We start from the raw sequence: 12,009 nt of genomic DNA on the forward strand, positions 1-12,009 counted from the left end.
GTCCTTGTGCCTGACTGGCTCTAACCTCCTCCATCCTTTCATGCACCACCTTGCCCTGCAAGGGAGCAAGAGAGTCAAAAAGCAGTCAGCATGTTACACTCTCTGTGATGCACCTGTCGAAGCTGAATAGCTGGAAGGATGCAGTGGGTGTGAGGCTGGTGGCATTGGCTTGGGTATGTCAGGGTCAAGTGAAATCTCTGGACATTAAGGGTTAGTCCTGAGTGCCAAAGAGTCCTGTTGGATCAAGGAGAGGCAATGGCCTTGGGGTATTAGCATTAGATAATAATCCAGAAACTCGGCTGATGTTCTGGGGGCCCGGGTTCAAATCCTGCCATGGCAGCTGGTGGAATTTGAATTCAATAAAAAATGTCTGGAATTAAGAATGTACTGATGACCATGAAACCATTGTCGATTATCGGAAAAACCCATCTGGTTCACTGATAATCTTTAGGGAAGGAAATCGGCCATCCTTACGTGATCCGGCCTACATGTGACTCCAGACCCAGGCAATGTGGTTGGCTCTCTGAAATGGCTGAGCGAATGAACCTCAGTTCAAGGGCAACTAGGGACAGGCAATAAATGCTGGTCCGGCCAGTAACACCCATATCCTACGAATTAATTAAAAAAAGAATTAATGTGTGCTGGGGCTGTGTGAGTGGTTGATCTTGTTATGGGTGGGAGACGAGAAGAAGCATTCACTGACATTCATAGAATCATAGAATCCCTACAGTGCAGAAGGAGATCATTCGGCCCATCAAGTCTGCGCCGACCACAGTCCCACCCAGGCCCTATCCCCATACCCCTATTTATTTACCCTACTAATGCCCCTGACACTAAAGGGCAATTTAGCATGGCCAATCAATCTAACCCTCACATCTTTGGACTGTGGGAGGAAACTGGAGCACCTGGAGGAAACCCACGCAGACACATTGTTAGATCTCTTGTGGTGCTGCTGCCAGGGCCTCTGGTTCCAACTCTGGGAGTTTGACCTTTCTGGCCAACTGTTTCCATTGCCTTACGATGGTCATCCATATGAGGGTCTTCTCAGGACTATGCCATCCCTCACCATACCTCCTGCACCATGTCCATCACTGTAGACCCTCTGTCTGCCCTGTTGTTCAGTTCCCATGCATTTCCATTGCAGCAATTTCCCGTTTAAGAACATAAGAAATAGGAGCAGGAGTAGGCCATATAGCCCTTCGAGCCTGCCCCGCCATTCAATAAGATCATGGCTGATCTGTCGTGGCTCAGTTCCACATTCCCGCCCTCTCCCCATAACCCTTAATCCCCTCGCTTATCAAAAACCCATCAACCCGCGTCTTAAAAATATTTAGCGAGGCAGCCTCCACCACTTCAACGGGCAGAGAATTCCAGAGATTCACCACCCTTTGAGTGAAGAAGTTCCTCCTCAACTCTGTTCTAAACCACCCCCCCTTTATCTTGAGGCTGTGCCCCCTAGTCCTACTATCCTTTCTGAGCGGGAAGAGTCTCTCCACCTCTATCCTATCCATCCCATTCATCATCTTATACGTCTCAATGAGATCTCCCCTCATTCTTCTAAACTCTAACGAGTACAAGCCTAGTTTATTCAGCCTCTCCTCATAGCTCAACCCCCTCAACTCTGGCATCAGCCTAGTAAACCTCCTCTGCACTCCCTCCAAGGCCAAAATATCCTTGCGTAAGTACGGCGCCCAAAACTGCACACAGTACTCCAGCTGCGGCCTCACCAATGCCCTATACAGCCGCAGCAAGACCTCCCTACTTTTATATTCAATCTCCCTCACTATGAAGGCCAGCATCCCATTCGCCTTCCTGACCACCTGCTGCACCTGCAAGCTGGGTTTTTGCGACTCATGCACAAGGACCCCGAGGTCCCTCTGCACCGTCGCCTGCTGCAGTTTTTCGCCACGTAAGTAATAATCCTTCCTACCATTATTCCTACCAAAGTGGACCACCTCGCACTTGCCAACATTAAATTCCATTTGCCAGTTCCTGGCCCATTCGCCCAGCCTATCTAGATCCTTCTGTAGACTCTCCACACCCTCCGCACAATTTGCCATTCCACCAATCTTGGTGTCGTCAGCAAATTTTGACACCCTACACTCGGTTCCCTCCTCCAGATCATCTATATAAATGGTAAATAGCTGAGGCCCCAGCACCGACCCCTGGGGCACTCCACTAGTCACCATCTGCCAATCCGAATAGCACCCGTTGACCCCCACTCTCTGCCTCCTATTTGACAACCAATCCTCTATCCACGCTAACACCCTACCCCCAACTCCATGTCCCCTGACCTTCTGCAATAACCTCTTGTGAGGTACCTTGTCAAACGCCTTCTGAAAATCAAGAAAGACCACATCCACCGGCTCTCCTCTATCCACCGCCCTAGACACATCCTCATAGAACTCCAGTAAATTTGTCAGACACGACTTCCCTTTAACGAAACCGTGCTGCGTCTGCTCTATCAAGCAATTCCTCAAGCAATTTAAAAAGGAAAGGCCTCTTTACTGGGGATGTCGGCCTGAGAAACGATGCTAATATGATCTATCAAAGTCAACCCCTCCTGCAGGTGGCACAGTGGTTAGCACTACTGCCTCACAGTGCCAGAACATAAGATCATAAGAAATAGGAGCAGGAGTAGGCCATCTAGCCCTTCGAGCCTGCCCTGCCATTCAATAAGATCATGGCTGATCTGAAGTGGATCAGTTCCACTTACCCGCCTGCTCCCCATAACCATTAATTCCCTTGTCTATCAGAAATCTATCTACCCGTGACTTAAATATATTCAACGAGGTAGCCTCCACCACTTCAATGGGCAGAGAATTCCAGAGATTCACCACCCTTTGAGTGAAGAAGTTCCCCCTCAACTCTGTTCTAAACTGCACCCCCCCCCTAATTTTGAGGCTGTGCCCCTCTACCTCTGGTTTCCTTTCTAAGCGGAAAGAATGTCTCTACCTCTACCCTATCCAGGCCCTTCATTATCTTGAAGTCTCTATAAGACCCCCCTCAGCCTTCTAAACTCCAACAAGTACAGGTCCAGTCTATTTAATCTCTCCTCGTAAGCTAACCCCCTCATCTCATGTATTAGCCTGGTAAACTTTCTCTGTACTCCGCCAAGGCCAATATATCCTTATGCAAATAAGGGGACCAAAACTGCACATAGTACTCCAGTTGCGGCCTCACCAGTGCCTTGTACAGTTGCAGCAAGACCTCCCTGGTTTTATATTCTATCCCCCTCGTGATAAAGGCCAACATTCCATTCGCCTTCTTGATCACCTGCTGCACCTGCAGACTGAGTTTTTGCAATTCGTGCACAAGGACCCCCAGGTCCCTCTGCACAGTAGCATGCTGCAACTTTTCACCCTTTAAATAATAATCCTTCCCACTATTATTTCTACCAAAGTGGATACCCTCACATTTACTAACGTTATACTCCATCTGCCAGGTCCTTGCCCACTCACTCAGCCTATCCAGGTCTCTCTGCAGACTTTCTGCATCCTCCATGCAGTTCATTTTTCCACTCATCTTCATGTCATCAGCAAATTTTGTTACCCCACACTCAGCCCCCTCCTCCAGATCATCTATGTATATGATAAACAGTTGAGGCCCCAGCACCGATCCCTGTGGCACGCCACTAGTCACCAACTGCCAACCAGAAAAGCACCCATTGATTCCAACTCTCTGCTTCCTGTTAGATAACCAATCCTCAATCCACGCTAACACTTTACCCCCAACTCTGTGTACCCTAAACTTCTGCAGCAACCTTTTGTGAGGCACCTTATCGAACACCTTCTGGAAATCTAAAAACACCACATTCATCGGCTCCCCTCTGTCTACCGCACTAGTCACATCTTCATAAAAATCCAGTAAATTTGTTAAACACAACTTCCCCTTCACGAATCCTTGCTGCATCTGTTTGATCGAACTGTTCTTTTCTAGGTGTCTTGCTATTTCTTCTTTGATGATGGATCCTAGCATTTTTCCAACTACGGACGTTAAGCTAACCAGCCTGTAGTTCCCTGCCTTTTGTCTGCTACCTCTTTTAAACAGCAGCGTAACAGTAACTGTTTTCCAATCAGCCGGCAGGTCCCCAGAGTCCAGCAAATTTTGATGAATAATTACTAAGGCACTGCTATTACTTTTGCCATTTCTTTCAGAACCCTGGGATGCATTCCATCCGGTCCCGGGGACTTGTCTACCTTCAGTCCCGTTAGTCTACCAAGCACCACCTCTCTAGTAACAGTAATTGTATTAAGGGCTTCATCTCCTACAACCCTCTACCTTTAATATTCGGTAAGCTATTTGTGTCCTCCTCCGTGAAGACCAACACAAAAAACTTACTTCAAGTCTCAGCCATTGCCTCGTTTCCCAGGGACACAGGTTTGATTCCCGGCTTGGGTCACTTCTGTGCAGAGTCTGCACATTCTCCCTACGTCTGTGTAGGTTTCATCTGGGTGCTCTGGTTTCCTCCTACAATCTGAAAGATGTGCTGGTTAGGTGCATTAGCCATGCTAAATTCTGTCTCGTGTACCCGAATTGGGTACATTGTTGCTGGAGTGTGGCAAGGGGATTTTCACAGTAATTTCATTGCAGTGTTAATGTAAGCCTACTTGTGAGACCAATATATAAAATTAAATAGCGGAATCCCTGGCAGCTGGGCTAACAATCCATGCAAAAGCCCATTGTCTTTGGTGGGACTGGAAGATCCCACCAGCAGCCAATGGTTCTCCTTCTCTGCAATGGGAGATTGAGCCTAAATAGGATCTCTTTTGGAGAGTCGGTTCAGATGGCAGCATGGCCTCTTCTGCAGGAATTCTATGATTGTATGATGATTGTGTGTGTTGAATGGAACGTTTTATCACACAAAGAAGCCACCGTCTGTCTGTAGTGAGTTGAGGCTGCATTTTTCCCTGGCTTATCCACATATCCTTTTATATTCATCTTTAATTATCCCATGCATTTCTAAATGCTACAAATGATTTAGTGTTGATCATTACTTGTGGTCACCATATCCCATAATACAATATAGTAATTGCTCTGGGAAAATAAGAAGTTTCTTCTAATCTCTGTTTATATATCTAATTCTTCTCTTATCTGTGATTCATTTAACCAATAAAAGGCATCCACATTTATATTATCTATTTCTTTTACTCTTTGGAATTCCTCTGTCAGGTCCACCAATCTCTTTAGCTTGACAGAACATTTCACAGGCAGATCCAACTGTTCCTCACCCTGGTAAATCTGTGCTGTATTTTTATCAAGGGATTTGATATCTTTCCATTACCGTGGAGGCCTGAACTGCAAGCAGTATTCCAGACATGGCTGAACCATTGTTTTGTGTTGTTGTTATGATGCCATTGTTTTTGTATTTCATAAGTTCATAAGATATTGTAACAGAATTAGGCCATTCAGCCCATTGTGTCCACTCCGCCATTCAATCATAGCCGATATGATCGTCATCTCCACCTTCCTGCCTTTTCCCCATAACCCTTCAACCCATTACCAGTTAAAAATCTGTCTAACTCCTCCTTAAAATTATTCACTATCCCCAGCATCCACTGCACTTTGGGGTAATCAATTCGACAGATTCACACCACTTTGGGAGAAGTAGTTTCACCTCAACTCTGTTTTAAATTGTTTTTCCTTATCCTAAGACTATGACCTCCCATCCTAGAATGCCCCACAATAGAAAGCATCCGCTCCGTGTCTGTTTTATCCATGCCTTTTATCATCTTGTATAGCTCAATTTGATCTCTCCTCAGTTTTCCAAATTCCAGAGACTATAGGCCTAAATTGTTCAATCTCTCTTTGCACGGTAGCACAATAGTTAGCACTGCTGCCTCATAGCACCACGGACCTGGGTTTGCTTCCCAGCTTGGGTCATTGTCTGTGTGGGGTTTGCATGTTCTCCCCGTGGCTGTGTAGGTTTCTTCCACATGCTTCTGTTCCCTCTCACAGTCTGAAAGACATGCTAATTGCTTGATAGGGCAGACGCAACACGGTTTCATTAAAGGGAAGTCGTGTCTGACAAATTTACTGGAGTTCTATGAGGATGTGTCTAGGGCGGTGGATAGAGGAGAGCCGGTGGATGTGGTCTTTCTGGATTTTCAGAAGGCGTTTGATAAGGTACCTCACAAGAGGTTACTGCAGAAGGTCAGGGGACATGGAGTTGGGGGTAGGGTGTTAGCGTGGATAGAGGATTGGTTGTCAAATAGGAGGCAGAGAGTGGGGGTCAATGGGTGCTATTCGGATTGGCGGTTGGTGACTAGTGGGGTGCCCCAGGGGTCGGTGCTGGGGCCTCAGCTATTTACCATTTATATAGATGATCTGGAGGAGGGAACCGAGTGTAGGGTGTCGAAATTTGCTGATGACACCAAGACTGGGGGAAAGGCAAATTGTGCGGAGGGTGTGGAGAGTCTGCAGAAGGATCTAGATAGGCTGGGCGAATGGGCCAGGAAATGGCAAATGGAATTTAATGTTGGCAAGTGTGAGGTGGTCCACTTTGGTAGGAAGAATGGTAGGAAGGACTATTACTTACGTGGCGAAAAACTGCAGCAGGCGACGGTGCAGAGGGACCTCGGGGTCCTTGTGCATGAGTCGCAAAAACCCAGCCTGCAAGTGCAGCAGGTGGTCAGGAAGGCGAATGGGATGCTGGCCTTCATAGCGAGGGGGATTGAATATAAAAGTAGGGAGGTCTTGCTGCAGCTGTATAGGGCATTGGTGAGGCCGCAGCTGGAGTACTGTGTGCAGTTTTGGGCGCCGCACCTGCGCAAGGATATTTTGGCCCTGGAGGGAGTGCAGAGGAGGTTTACTAGGCTGATACCGGAGTTGAGGGGGTTGAGCTATGAGGAGAGGCTGAATAAACTAGGCTTGTACTCGTTAGAGTTTAGAAGAATGAGGGGAGATCTCATTGAGACGTATAAGATGATGAATGGGATGGATAGGATAGAGGTGGAAAGACTCTTCCCGCTCAAAAAAGACAGTAGGACTAGGGGGCACAGCCTCAAGATAAAGGGGGGGCGGTTCAGAACGGAGTTGAGGAGGAACTTCTTCACTCAAAGGGTGGTGAATCTCTGGAATTCTCTGCCCGTTGAAGTGGTGGAGGCTGCCTCGCTAAATATTTTTAAGAAGCGGGTTGATGGGTTTTTGATAAGAGAGGGGATTAAGGGTTATGGGGAGAGGGCGGGAAAGTGGAACTGAGCCACGACAGATCAGCCATGATCTTATTGAATGGCGGGGCAGGCTCGAAGGGCCAGATGGCCTACTCCTGCTCCTATTTCTTATGTTCTTATGTTCTTATGTTAAGTGCATTGACCCAAAAAGGCGCCGGAGTGTGGTGACTACGGGAATTTCACAGTAACTTTATTGCAGTGTTAATGTAAGCCTTATTTGTGACTAATAAATACATTTTAAATAAATAAACTTTACTTCATATGACAAACCTCTCCTGGTGATCCTCCTCTGAATTGCCCCCAATGCCACTACATCTTTCCTCAAATAAGGGGACCAAAATTGTGCACAGTACTCCAGGTGTGGCTTCACCAATGCCTTGTATAGCTGCAACAATACTTCCTTCCCATTATATTCTATTTCTTTAGTTATAACTGCCAACATTTCATTTGCTTTCTTTATTATCTGCTGTCCTGCATGTTTGAATCCACGAAGAAAGGCACCATTACCCTCATCTGCAAGTGGACGGGGGAAAGGGAAGACATTAGAAATTGATGACCCACTTTACTATTGAACATAGACTATAAAATTCTAGCCAAGGTCATTGCTAATCGAGTCAGTGATCCACTCTGACTAGATCTATTCTGTACCCGGCAGGAAGAGCTCTGACAGCCTTGCGCCACCCAGGGATACAATTGCCTCTGTGCAGGACAGGAGTGTGGACACCTGCCTCATCAGCCTGGATTAGGAGTGGGCGTTTGACAGAGTATCACAAGCTACATGATGGACATGCTCTCCAAATTTGGATTTGGGGAGGAAATCTGCAACTGGATCTAACTACTCAGCAAGATATAGATTAGTTGGAGGGTTGGGCGGAGAGATGATGGCAGATGGATTTAGTCTGGACAAATGTGAGGTAATGCATTTTGGAAGGTCTAATACAGAGAGGAAATATATAGTAAATGGCAGAACCCTTAAAAATATTGATAGGCACATAGATCTGGATGTACAGGTACACAGGTCAGTGAAAGTGGCTACGCCAGTGGAGAAGGTAGTTGAGAAGGCCTTCATCGATTGGTGCATTTAAAAATTGGCAAGTTATGTTGCAGCTTAATCGAACCTTAGTTAGGTCACACTTAGAATATAGTGTTCAATTCTGGTCACCACACTACCAGAAAGATGTGGAGGCTTTGGAGAGGGTACAGAAAAGATTTACCAGGATGTTGGCCTGTATGGGGAGAGGTTGAAGAGACTTGTTTTGTTCTCACTGAAACGATGGAGGTTGAGGCGTGATCTGATAGAAGTCCAGAAGATTATAAGGGGTATGGACAGAGTAGATAGTCAGAAGCTTTTTCCCAGGGTGGAAGAGTCAATTACTAGGGGCACAGGTTTGAGGGGCAAGGTTTAAAGGAGATGGACGAGGCAGGTTTTTTACATAGAAGGTGGTGGTGCCTGGAACTCGCTGCGGGTGGAGGTAGTGGGAGCAGATACAATAGTGAGTTTTAAGGGGCATCTGGACAAATACATGAATAGGATGGGAAGAGGGATATGGTCCCCGGAAGGGTAGGAAGTTTTAGATTAGTCGGGCAGCATGGTCAGTGCAGGCTTGGAGGACCAAAGAGCGTGTTCCTATGCTGTAATTTTCTTTGCTCTTTTCTCTTTGTACTCTACATAAACATCAGTAGCGCAGTTTCAATCAACGGGTGCCAATCAGAACATTTTCCGGTCAAATCTGGCCGGGACTACCCTTTCTCCTGTGTCCTGTTTGTTGTATAGAACCTTTTGACAAATCCACCAGGAAGAATCCGGACATAAAGGAGTTATGATCCCCGGCAGCAGAGCCACTCAGATCAAAGCCTCCCTGTACAGGGACAGTGTTACCATCTTCTGTTTAAATTCAATGTCGCTAGCTCCTAAAGGTCAGTGACCAGTTCGAACTGACATCGGGAGCCTTTGAACCGTAGCATGTTCTTTGGGAACTGGGCTGACTGATCCTTTGTCCCCTTTATTGTCAGGACTGATGACTTGAAGATGCTGGCGATATGGTTTGGAGAGGCTGGGGAATGCGCTATGAACTGGGAGCAGCACATTGCCAACGAAAAGCTGAAATTGGGATTGTGGGAGCAATGCTCCCTCTCCATTGTGGATAAGAACCTGATCATCAGGCGTGCGGTAGTTTCTGAATTGGTGTGCATGGCGCAGGTCTGCCCATACCCCGATCGTGCGAAGCAGCCACCCGAGTCATCTTCAAGTTCAAACACAGAAAATGCTGGAAAATCTCAGCAGGCCTGACATCATCTATGGAGAGAGAATGGAGTCAACATTTCAAGTTAGGATGACCCTTTATCAGAGCTCTAATTCGCCATCTTAGCACTCACATCCTCCATCATTGACGCACAGAAGCAACAGCAGTGTGTGCCATCTACAAGAAGCACTGCAGTTACTCACCAAGGCCCCTTAGGCATCACTTTTCAAACACTAACTCCACCAACCAGAAGGGCAGGGGCAGCAGATATATGGGAACACCACCACCTGCAAGTTCCCCTCCAAATGACATACCATCTGACTTGGAAACATATCATTGTTCCTTCACTGTCACTGAGTCAAAATCCTGGAACTCCCTGCCTAACAGCACTGTGGGTACCATGGACTGCAGTGGCTCAAGAAGACAACTCACCACCACCTTCTCAAGGATAATTAAGGATAGACAATAAATGCTGGCCTGGCCAGCAGAGTCCACATCCCATGAATGATAAACGAAAATTGGCTGGGTGACAGGAAACAGAGAATAGTGGTTAACTATTAGACTGGAGCAAGGTTTATAATGGAGTTTCCCAAAGCTTGTGTTAGAACACTTCAGTACAGGAAGTGGCACTGACCCTGTTATAGTGTAAAACTGTTGGCCTTCAACTGGCCAGCATATCTTTGAGGAAGACTTTCCCCTGGAGAAGGATGAAAATGGTGCCTCATAAGGGCTATTGTCTGAAAATATAGAGGGGTAAGTCAACCCAGCAGAGCCAGGTTCGATATCTCTCTCCACCAACATTTAGGTTGGGATGGAAGGAATCCACCCTCATCAGCAAGTTGTCATAATCTTGAATGTGTTTCTCGAAACAGTGACGAGGGTGCATTTATTGGTCATTTTCTAACGATAATTTCCAACAGGGAATTTAATATATACTTAGAAAAGAACAACTTGCATGGGTATGAGGAGAGCGCTTGGAGTCGAATACTTTTTGATTTGATTCATTATTGTCACTTATATTAGAATAGAGTGAAAAGTATTGTTTCTTGCTTGCTATACAGACAAAGCATACTGTTCATAGAGAAGGAAATGAGAGAGTGCAGAATGTAGTGGTACTTTTGGAGAGGCAATGAAGATAAAATGGGCCAAATGGCCTCTTCCTATGCAATATGATTCTATGAAAGAAATGAGCATGAAAACTGCTGGATTGCTGCAACTAATCATCCCTCCTATAGCCTATCCTACAGGTGACTTGTGGTAGAGCCTTCATGTACTCAGGGTAACTAAGGGTACCTGGGGCAATAAAGGCCCCATCCCAAGAACGTTTAAAAGCAAATGACCATATAACCTGTGTTTGCACTTTAAATAGTGCTGTATTACAATTTTAATTCAGCTCCAATGCACCTCAATGACCCAAGGCTTTGTCATTTTTCATCCTCTTTTTCTACAGTATCAATCACCCATTAGTGACCCAAAGTCAAATCTGCAGGTATCAAAATATGTCAGCCATCTGTTCTCAAAAGTAAATTATAAATCAGGAGCAAGATAAGAAACAAAAAGCAGGGAGGGCACAATGAACACTTAAAGACTCATTGAACCAATGTGCGCAGTGTGCAATATGACCATTCTGTTGTGAGATCACCTAACATTTTATATTCTTAAAGTGCATAAGGATTTATTAAACACTTAGAACATCACAAACTCTGCATTCTATGCAGCCGGAGGCTAATTAATTACTGTGGACAAACTAACTATGTGATGTTTCTGCATCTATTTAATATTTAAAACCTGACATAGTGCACTGATGCCTCAGATAAACAATATGAACATTTTGTTTCCTCTGATAGTTACCATACTGGTTACCATACTTGTGTTAAATTATTTTAGTGAAGTCATTAAGCTGTTTAGGACAACAAAAAAAGAGTCGTATGTAAGCAGCATGACGTCAAGATATCCCAAACTGTTTTACAGCTAATTATGTGTTTTGATGTGCAGTCACTGTTGTAAAGTAGGAATAGTAGCAGCCAGCTTGTGCACCACAAGCTCCCACAAACAGCAAAATGAGAATAACCAGATTGTGTGCTTATATCACATTAGGGAAAGTACAGAATTAACTCAACAATGATTACTGTAGCTACCTTAACATGTTGCTGCCATTAGGAATTGTAACTAACACTGCACAACACAAAGAAGGGAATGTGTAGACAATATACATAATGGGGTTCCTCAACTGTCGACTCCATTTGTTGCGGGGGGCGGGGGGGGAGGGGTGTCGCAGGGTGAGTTTTTAGAGACACCTGGAGTTTGAGGCAGTAATGACAGCCATGGAGTAGAAGCTCTCTGGGAAAGTCTTGGGGACAGCTCCAAGGTCCCATGGTAGGTGTACCAGCTTTTTACACCCCACAGTTTTTAGGAGGGGTGTGAAGAAGTTTAGTTCAGGTAGCCTTAGTGTCTGACTCTTCTCTCTCTGGCTTGCAGTTCACCTTGAGGGGAAGAGAATAAACAAGCTTCACACAGGCAGCCTCAACAATGTTGCATTGGAAATTAGGTGTGAACTGTCAACCACACTGCCAGATTTTGAGATTGTGTAACGA

General features: G+C 45.7%; 1 pseudogene; it reads left to right on the forward strand.

Annotated features, from left to right (window-relative positions):
- Nucleotides 1–12,009, forward strand: part of LOC145345615 (COP9 signalosome complex subunit 8-like) — a 34,974-nt pseudogene that overhangs the window by 237 nt on the left and 22,728 nt on the right.

This window comes from Carcharhinus amblyrhynchos, chromosome 7, assembly GCF_965287045.1.
Source record: "Carcharhinus amblyrhynchos chromosome 7, sCarAmb.v2.hapA, whole genome shotgun sequence".
NCBI lineage: Eukaryota > Metazoa > Chordata > Chondrichthyes > Carcharhiniformes > Carcharhinidae > Carcharhinus > Carcharhinus amblyrhynchos.